Source organism: Oncorhynchus gorbuscha, unplaced genomic scaffold (assembly GCF_021184085.1).
Source record: "Oncorhynchus gorbuscha isolate QuinsamMale2020 ecotype Even-year unplaced genomic scaffold, OgorEven_v1.0 Un_scaffold_5707, whole genome shotgun sequence".
Taxonomy (NCBI): Eukaryota; Metazoa; Chordata; class Actinopteri; order Salmoniformes; family Salmonidae; genus Oncorhynchus; species Oncorhynchus gorbuscha.
The window spans coordinates 326-10,000 of NW_025749452.1; the positions used below are offsets into that span (position 1 = coordinate 326).

Genomic DNA, 9,675 nt, shown 5'->3' on the forward strand with positions numbered 1-9,675 from the left:
GATATTGATCAGACATATTATTGATATTGATAAGTCATGATTGATTTTGATCAGCCATTTGGTGATATTGATCGGTCTGTGAGTTGATATTGATCGGTCCTTATGATTGATATTGATCAGCCATATGATTGATACTGATCAGCCATATGATTGATATTGATCAACCATTATGAGTATTGATCAGTCATGTGATTGATATTGATCCGTTCTTAGATTGATGATGATCAGCCATATGATTGATATTGATCAGCCATTAATTGATATTGATCAGTTCTTCTATTGATATTGATCAGACATATTATTGATATTGATAAGTCATGATTGATTTTGATCAGCCATTTAATTGATATTAATCAGTTCTTGATTGATATTGATCAGCCATATGATTGATATTGATCAGTTCTTGATTGATATTGATCAGTTCTTGATTGATATTGTTCAGTCATATTATTGTTTATTGATCAGTTCTTCGATTAGTATTGATAAGTCATATGATTGATATTGATCAGTCATATGGTTGATATTGATCAGCCATTTGGTGAAATTGATCAGTTCTTCGATTGATATTGATCAGTCATATGATTGATATTGATCAGTCATATGATTGATATTGATCAGTCATATGATTGATATTGATCAGCCATATGATTGTTATTGATCAGTTCTTCTGATTGATATTGATAAGTCATATGATTGATATTGATCAGTCCATTTGATTGATATTGATAAGTCTTCTATTGATATTGATCAGTCATATGATTGATATTGATAAGTCATGATTGATTTTGATTGATATTGATCAACATTTAATTGATATTGATCAGTTCTTTGATTGATATTGATCAGTCATATGATTGATATTGATCATATGATTGATATTGATCAGCCATATGATTGATATTGATCAGCCATATGATTGACATTGAGTCATGATTGATATTGATCAGCCATATGATTGATATTGATAAGCCAGACATCAGCCATATGATTGATATTGATAAGTCATGATTGATTTTGATCAGCCATTTATTGATATTAATCAGTTGATATTTCGATTGATATTGATCAGCCATATGATTGATATTGATCAGTTCATATGATTGATATTGATCAGTTCTTACGATTGATATTGATCAGTCAGTTGATATTGATAAGTCATATGATTGATTGATAAGTCATGTTCTTATGATTGATATTGATCAGCCATATGATTGATATTGATCAGCCGATTGATATGATAATTGATATATTGATCAGCCATTTAATTGATATTGATCAGTCATTTATTGATATTGATCAGTTCTTGATTGATATTGATCAGCCATATGATTGATATTGATCAACCATATGATTGATATTGATCAGTTCCATTGATGATCAGTCATATGATTTATATTGATAAGTCATATGATTGACATTGATAAGTCATAGATTGATATTGATCAGCCATTTAATTGATATTGATCAGTCATGATTGATATTGATCAGCCATTTAATTGATATTGATCAGCCATTTCACATTGTATTATTTTGTCTCCTGAAATGGTGTGTCCCTGTGTGTGTGAGGGTGAAATGGTGTGTTGATATGTGAGGGTGAAAGTCCCAGGGTGAAATGGTGTGTCCCTGTGTGTGTGAGGGGGTGAAATGGTGTGTCCCTGTGTGTGTGAGGGGTGAAATGGTGTGTCCCTGTGTGTGTGAGGGGTGAAATGGTGTGTCCTTTGTGTGATATTGATCAGCCATTTGTGTCCCTTATGTGTGATGAAATGGTGTGCCATTTAATTGATATTGATCCCTGTGTGTGTGAGGGGTGAAATGGTGTGTCCCTGATATGTGAGGGGTCAGTCCCATTTAATGGTGTGATATGTGATCAGTCATATGATTGATGAAATTGAGGGGGTGAAATGGTGTGTCCCTGTTAATTGATGAAATTGTGTCAGGAATGGTGTGTCCCTGTGTGTGTGAGTCATGGTGTGTCCCTGTGTATTATTTTGTCTCCTGAAATGGTGTGTCCCTGTGTGAGGGTGAAATGGTGTGTCCCTGTGTGTGTGAGGGTGAAATGGTGTGTCCCTGTGTGTGTGAGGGGGTGAAATGGTGTGTCCCTGTGTGTGAGGGGTGAAATGGTGTGTCCCTGTGTGTGTGAGGGGTGAAATGGTGTGTCCCTGTGTGTGTGAGGGGTGAAATGGTGTGTCCCTGTGTGTGTGAGGGTGAAATGGTGTGTCCCTGTGTGTGTGAGGGGTGAAATGGTGTGTCCCTGTGTGTGAGGGTGAAATGGTGTGTCCCTGTGTGTGTGGGTGAAATGGTGTGTCCCTGTGTGTGTGAGGGGTGAAATGGTGTGTCCCTGTGTGTGTGAGTGGGGTGAAATGGTGTGTCCCTGTGTGTGTGAGGGGTGAAATGGTGTGTCCCTGTGTGTGTGAGGTGAAATGGTGTGTCCCTGTGGGAGGGTGAAATGGGTGTGTCCCTGTGTGTGTGAGGGGTGAAATGGTGTGTCCCTGTGTGTGTGAGGGGTGAAATGGTGTGTCCCTGTGTGTGTGAGGGTGAAATGGTGTGTCCCTGTGTGTGTGAGGGGTGAAATGGTGTGTCCCTGTGTGTGTGAGGGGTGAAATGGTGTGTCCCTGTGTGTGTGAGGGTGAAATGGTGTGTCCCTGTGTGTGTGAGGGTGAAATGGTGTGTCCCTGTGTGTGTGAGGGTGAAATGGTTTGTCCCTGTGTGTGTGAGGGGTGAAATGGTGTGTCCCTGTGTGTGTGAGGGGGTGAAATGGTGTGTCCCTGTGTGTGAGGTGAAATGAGGGTGTGTGTCCCTGTGTGTGTGAGGGGTGAAATGGTGTGTCCCTGTGTGTGTGAGGGTGAAATGGTGTGTCCCTGTGTGTGTGAGGGGTGAAATGGTGTGTCCCTGTGTGTGTGAGGGTGAAATGGTGTGTCCCTGTGTGTGTGAGGGGTGAAATGGTGTGTCCCTGTGTGTGTGAGGGTGAAATGGTGTGTCCCTGTGTGTGTGAGGGTGAAATGGTGTGTCCCTGTGTGTGTGAGGGTGAAATGGTGTGTCCCTGTGTGTGTGAGGGGTGAAATGGTGTGTCCCTGTGTGTGTGAGGGGTGAAATGGTGTGTCCCTGTGTGTGTGAGGGGTGAAATGGTGTGTCCCTGTGTGTGTGAGGGTGAAATGGTGTGTCCCTGTGTGTGTGAGGGTGAAATGGTGTGTCCCTGTGTGTGTGAGGGTGAAATGGTGTGTCCCTGTGTGTGTGAGGGGTGAAATGGTGTGTCCCTGTGTGTGTGAGGGTGAAATGGTGTGTCCCTGTGTGTGTGAGGGGTGAAAGGGTGAAATGGTGTGTCCCTGTGTGTGTGAGGGGGTGAAATGGTGTGTCCTGTGTGTGTGGGTGAAATGGTGTGTCCCTGTGTGTGTGAGGGGTGAAATGGTGTGTCCCTGTGTGTGTGAGGGTGAAATGGTGTGTCCCTGTGTGTGTGAGGGTGAAATGGTGTGTCCCTGTGTGTGTGGGGTGAAATGGTGTGTCCCTGTGTGTGTGAGGGTGAAATGGTGTGTCCCTGTGTGTGTGAGGGGTGAAATGGTGTGTCCCTGTGTGTGTGAGGGTGAAATGGTGTGTCCCTGTGTGTGTGAGGGGTGAAATGGTGTGTCCCTGTGTGTGTGAGGGGTGAAATGGTGTGTCCCTGTGTGTGAGGGGGTGAAATGGTGTGTCCCTGTGTGTGTGAGGGTGAAATGGTGTGTCCCTGTGTGTGAGGGGTGAAATGGTGTGTCCCTGTGTGTGTGAGGGGTGAAATGGTGTGTCCCTGTGTGTGTGAGGGTGAAATGGTGTGTCCCTGTGTGTGTGAGGGGTGAAATGGTGTGTCCCTGTGTGTGTGAGGGGTGAAATGGTGTGTCCCTGTGTGTGTGAGGGTGAAATGGTGTGTCCCTGTGTGTGAGGGTGAAATGGTGTGTCCCTGTGTGTGTGAGGGTGAAATGGTGTGTCCCTGTGTGTGTGAGGGTGAAATGGTGTGTCCCTGTGTGTGTGAGGGGTGAAATGGTGTGTCCCTGTGTGTGTGAGGGGTGAAATGGTGTGTCCCTGTGTGAGGGTGTGAGGGTGAAATGGTGTGTCCCTGTGTGTGTGTGAGGGTGAAATGGTGTGTCCCTGTGTGTGTGAGGGTGAAATGGTGTGTGTGAGGGGTCCCTGTGTGTGTGAGGGGTGAAATGGTGTGTCCCTGTGTGTGAGGGGTGAAATGGTGTGTCCCTGTGTGTGTGTGAGGGTGAAATGGTGTGTCCCTGTGTGTGTGAGGGTGAAATGGTTTGTCCCTGTGTGTGAGGGGTGAAATGGTGTGTCCCTGTGTGTGTGAGGGGTGAAATGGTGTGTCCCTGTGTGTATGAGGGGTGAAATGGTGTGTCCCTGTGTGTGTGAGGGTGAAATGGTGTGTCCCTGTGTGTGTGAGGGGTGAAATGGTGTGTCCCTGTGTGTGTGGGTGAAATGGTGTGTCCCTGTGTGTGAGGGGTGAAATGGTGTGTCCCTGTGTGTGTGAGGGTGAAATGGTGTGTCCCTGTGTGTGTGAGGGTGAAATGGTGAGTGTGTGTGAGGGGGTGAAATGGTGTGTCCCTGTGTGTGAGGGGTGAGGGTGAAATGGTGTGTCCCTGTGTGTGTGAGGGTGAAATGGTGTGTCCCTGTGTGTGTGAGGGTGAAATGGTGTGTCCCTGTGTGTGTGAGGGTGAAATGGTGTGTCCCTGTGTGTGTGAGGGGTGAAATGGTGTGTCCCTGTGTGTGTGAGGGGTGAAATGGTGTGTCCCTGTGTGTGTGAGGTGTGTGTGATGTGTGTGGGGGTGAAATGGTGTGTCCCTGTGTGTGTGAGGGTGAAATGGTGTCCTGTGTGTGAGGGTGAAATGGTGTGTCCCTGTGTGTGTGAGGGTGAAATGGTGTGTCCCTGTGTGTGTGAGGGGTGAAATGGTGTGTCCCTGTGTGTGAGGGGTGAAATGGTGTGTCCCTGTGTGTGTGAGGGGTGAAATGGTGTGTCCCTGTGTGTAGGGGGTGATGGTGTCCCTGTGTGTGTGAGGGTGAAATGGTGTGTCCCTGTGTGTGTGAGGGGTGAAATGGTGTGTCCCTGTGTGTGTGAGGGTGAAATGGTGTCCCTGTGTGTGTGAGGGGTGAAATGGTGTGTCCCTGTGTGTGTGGGGTGAAATGTGTGTGTCCCTGTGTGTGTGAGGGTGAAATGGTGTGTCCCTGTGTGTGTGAGGGGTGAAATGGTGTGTGGTGAAATGGTGTGTCCCTGTTGTGAGGGTGAAATGGTGTGTCCCTGTGTGTGTAAGGGGTGAAATGGAGTGTGTCCCTGTGTGTGTGAGGGGTGAAATGGTGTGTCCCTGTGTGTGTGAGGGTGAAATGGTGTGTCCCTGTGTGTGAGGGTGAAATGGTGTGTCCCTGTGTGTGGGGGTGAAATGGTGTGTCCCTGTGTGTGGAGGGTGAAATGGTGTGTCCCTGTGTGTGTGAGGGTGAAATGGGTAGTGGTCCCTGTGTGTGTGAGGGTGAAATGGAGTGTGTCCCTGTGTGTGTGAGGGTGAAATGGTGTGTCCCTGTGTGTGTGAGGGGGTGAAATGGTGGTCCTAATATTGTGTGAGGGGTGAAATGGTGTCCCTGTGTGTGTGAGGGGTGAAATGGTGTGTCCCTGTGTGTGTGAGGGGTGAAATGGTGTGTCCCTGTGTGTGTGTCCCTGTGTGTGTGAGGGGTGAAATGGTGTGTCCCTGTGTGTGTGAGGGGTGAAATGGTGTGTCCCTGTGTGTGTGAGGGGTGAAATGGTGTGTCCCTGTGTGTGTGAGGGATGAAATGGTGTGTCCCTGTGTGTGTGAGGGTGAAATGGCGTGTCCCTGTGTGTGTGAGGGGTGAAATGGTGTGTCCTGACTGGCCAGTTTCTCATATTCCTCCATGAGGCTCTCATTCTCCTGGTTGTCCCCCAGAATTGTACAGATACGGTTAGCTGCTGTCTCCGCCTGTAGAGACACACAGCAACGGGTCACATGACAGTCCCATCCCTTTGGATAATTATATGGAAACCATCTGGACGTGTGTGATGCTAATGTGACCTAGCAGGGGGTGAGGGGGTGAAAAAAACAACAACGTGATGACAGCTAAGGTTTAAAATCAGAGTATTAATTGGTTATATTGTTTGGATAAAAAAGTATTTTAATGTTTCAGACAGGAACACAAAGGAATTCATGATAAATCATAATTCATTATGTGAGAACCTAGTTACAGTGAGGTGGTAGTATTTTAATGTGGTAATTCAAGCCTGGCAAACGGGTACTTAACAATAATCACTCTGCAGTCCAAAACCACACACACATCCACTCAAACGGTCTCTCTACCTGCTCTGCTCCAGCAAAAGCATGGTAGAAACAGGAAACATAGGTCATGATAGCTCTCTGTGTCGGGCTTGGGGCTGTTGATGATGTCTGGAGTGGGGGGGTAGATGGTGAGAAAAGGACAGAAAAAAGTCTGAGATGGAAAGGAAGCTCTGGAGATGGAAAAAGCTGTGTGTGTGAGGGTGAAATGGTGTGTCTGTGAGATTACTATCACACTGACGTTTACAGGTCAAGAGTATCAAATCAAACTGAGGACAGGTCAGGTTCAGTGGGTAAAACAAAGGAGAGCCTTGTGCGTGAAGGGAGAGAGAGAGTGAGAATGGAGGGCGATAGTGAGAGGGGTGAAATGGTGTGTCCTGGGAGGAGGGTGAAAGGGAGAGGAAGAGAGAGGGGGAAGGAGAGAGAGAGAGAGAGGGTGAGAGAGAGAGTCCCTGTGTGTGAGAGGAGAGAAAGGTGGTCCCTGTGGGTGGGGAGGTGAGAGGAGAGAGAGAGAGAGAGAGAGAGAGAGAGAGAGAGAGAGAGAGGGAGAAATTGGAGGGAGAGGGAGGGAAAGGGCTAGTTGGGCTGAGGGGTGAAATGGCGTGTCCCTGTGTGGAGAATTACTGGCCACATAAGAACATCTCAGATTTGATAGTTTTCTTCCAGACCTCCAGGTTTTATTGGCAGATGTGAGAGAGAACAGAAGGGAGAGACATCCCATCCTTTGTTATTAAAGGAAACTAGTTGAAGAATTGTAATTTTGAGAGTAGAAAGAAAAAAATCTAATTTAAAACCAGGTTTTACTTCCAGGAAAAAAACACAATTTGGGAAAATATAAAACATAATTTATGGGGGAAAAACAGATGTTATAGGTCCAAAATTCTTACGAATAATTGTCCAAAATGGGGGAGAGTGAAAGTCCAAAATAATCTATAACCAGGAAAGGTTTACCCAGGCTAGTTGGGAAAAATCTCATTTGATTCTTAGAAATATAAAATCCTAGATTTTAGAAAGGGAAATCTCAGATTTTATAGGGCCAAAATCACAGATTTTATAGGGCCAATATCACAGATTTTATAGGGCCAAAATCACAGATTTTATAGGGCCAAAATCACAGATTTTATAGGGCCAAGGGCCAAAATCACAGAGTTTATAGGGCCTCCTTTAGAGATTAACCCTTATTTTAGCAGGTATATTGACAGAAAACATATCGCACTACTTTCTCTTGCTCACGAAGGACTTGGGGAAGAGTTTCCTGGTGGAAAAAAATAGTAGCGAAATGCCAAATGTTTGATTTAAAAAAGTAGCTCTCATACTAAAAAAGGTTGGAGACCCCTGATCTAAAATATTTACCTTCAGCGTTCCAACATCTTGGGGATGTCCAGGTATTTCTCTGCCACATCAAAGGCCAGGTTCATATTACCCAGAGGGTCATCCTGGTTAGAAGACATCATAACGAGACACATAAAAACACTGTTTAACTAACATATTCATCCACACTGTCTTCAACTCATCATCCATCATACTATTACCGTGTAACACAATACAGGCTAGAACATGTAAACAGTTTCAACATTCAACATGGCAACTCCAGGAGACATACAATTCATTAGTAGACCTTCGGCCTTGGTCCTAGACACTGTTCCTTAAAGTACCAGATGGTACCAACCAGGTGTTCTAATATCCCAGATGGTACCAAACAGGTGTTCTAATATCACAGATGATACCAACCAGGTGTTCTAATATCCCCAGGTGGTACCAACCAGGTGTTCTAATATCCCCAGGTGGTACCAACCAGGTGTTCTAATATCACAGATGATACCAACCAGGTGTTCTAATATCCCCAGGTGGTACCAACCAGGTGTTCTAATATCCCAGATGGTACCCAACCAGGTGTTCTAATATCCCAGATGGTACCAACCAGGTGTTCTAATATCCCAGATGGTACCAACCAGGTGTTCTAATATCCCAGATGGTACCAACCAGGTGTTCTAATATCCCAGATGGTACCAACCAGGTGTTCTAATATCCCAGATGGTACCAACCAGGTGTTCTAATATCCCAGATGGTACCAACCAGGTGTTCTTATATCCCAGATGGTACCAACCAGGTGGTTTATATATCCCAGATGGTACCAACCAGGTGTTTATATAGTCCCAGATGGTAGTCATTAACCAGGTGTTCTAGTTTATATGTTTTAGTATGGTAACCAACCTGTTCTGCTCAGCAGTGTCAATAACCCTGATGGTATGGTTAACCTGTTCTGCTCAGCAGTATCAAGGCTAACCCTGCTCTGGTATGGGTTAATAGCTTGGTTTAGCAGTGTCGTAATGCTCTGGTATGGGTTAGTCGTTATTTGGTTTATATAGTCATTATAGCTTGGTTTATATAGTCATTATAGCTTGGTTTATATAGTCATTATAGCCTTGTTCTGCTCAGCAATATCAATGGTTAACCTTGTTTATATAGGGTTAACCCTGCTCTGGTATGGGTTCTGTTCTGCTCCAGCAGTGTCAAGGCTAAAAGTCGTTCTGGTATGGGTTAACCCTGTTCTGCTCAGCAGTGTCAAGGCTAACCCTGCTCTGGTATGGGTTAACCCTGTTCTGCTCAGCAGTGTCAAGGCTAACCCTGCTCTGGTATGGGTTAACCCTGTTCTGCTCAGCAGTGTCAAGGCTAACCCTGCTCTGGTATGGGTTAACCCTGTTCTGCTCAGCAGTGTCAAGGCTAACCCTGCTCTGGTATGGGTTAACCCTGTTCTGCTCAGCAGTGTCAAGGCTAACCCTGCTCTGGTATGGGTTAACCCTGTTCTGCTCAGCAGTGTCAAGGCTAACCCTGCTCTGGTATGGGTTAACCCTGTTCTGCTCAGCAGTGTCAAGGCTAACCCTGCTCTGGTATGAGTTAACCTTGTTCTGCTCAGCAGTATCAAGGCTAACCACGTTCTGTTATGGGTTAACCCTGAGTGAATCTCTATGTAGTAAACAGAGTTCTTGACCAGTGAATCTCTATGTAGTTAACAGGGCAGTGGGGTTAGTGTGGTGGTTGGTGGCTGCATCTCCCAACATGCACTTCAGCCCAGGTCTTGGACCAGACTAGCCTGAGTGCCAGTCTATTTGTGCCATCATACCATGACAAGGAGTTGGCCTGATGGCACAAACAGACTGGCACTCAGCCAGTCCTAGACCAGCATGCATCGGACTCAGGCCACACAGAGACCTTGTTGAGCTTGGCATAGTCGATGAGGTCAGGACGGTGTCTGTGTATCAGGGCGCACAACGCGAGGCCGTCCTTCCAGCTTCACAGCCAACCAGGGGGAGAGAATCATATCGTCACAGCGGGCCGCCACATCAACAGCCAATTAAAATGCCTTTATCTAACA

The 9,675-nt window shown here is 45.9% G+C and overlaps 1 pseudogene; it reads right to left on the minus strand.

Annotated features, from left to right (window-relative positions):
* Positions 1–5,860: 5,860 nt before the first annotated feature.
* Positions 5,861–9,675, minus strand: part of LOC124029169 — an 18,179-nt pseudogene continuing 14,364 nt past the window's right edge.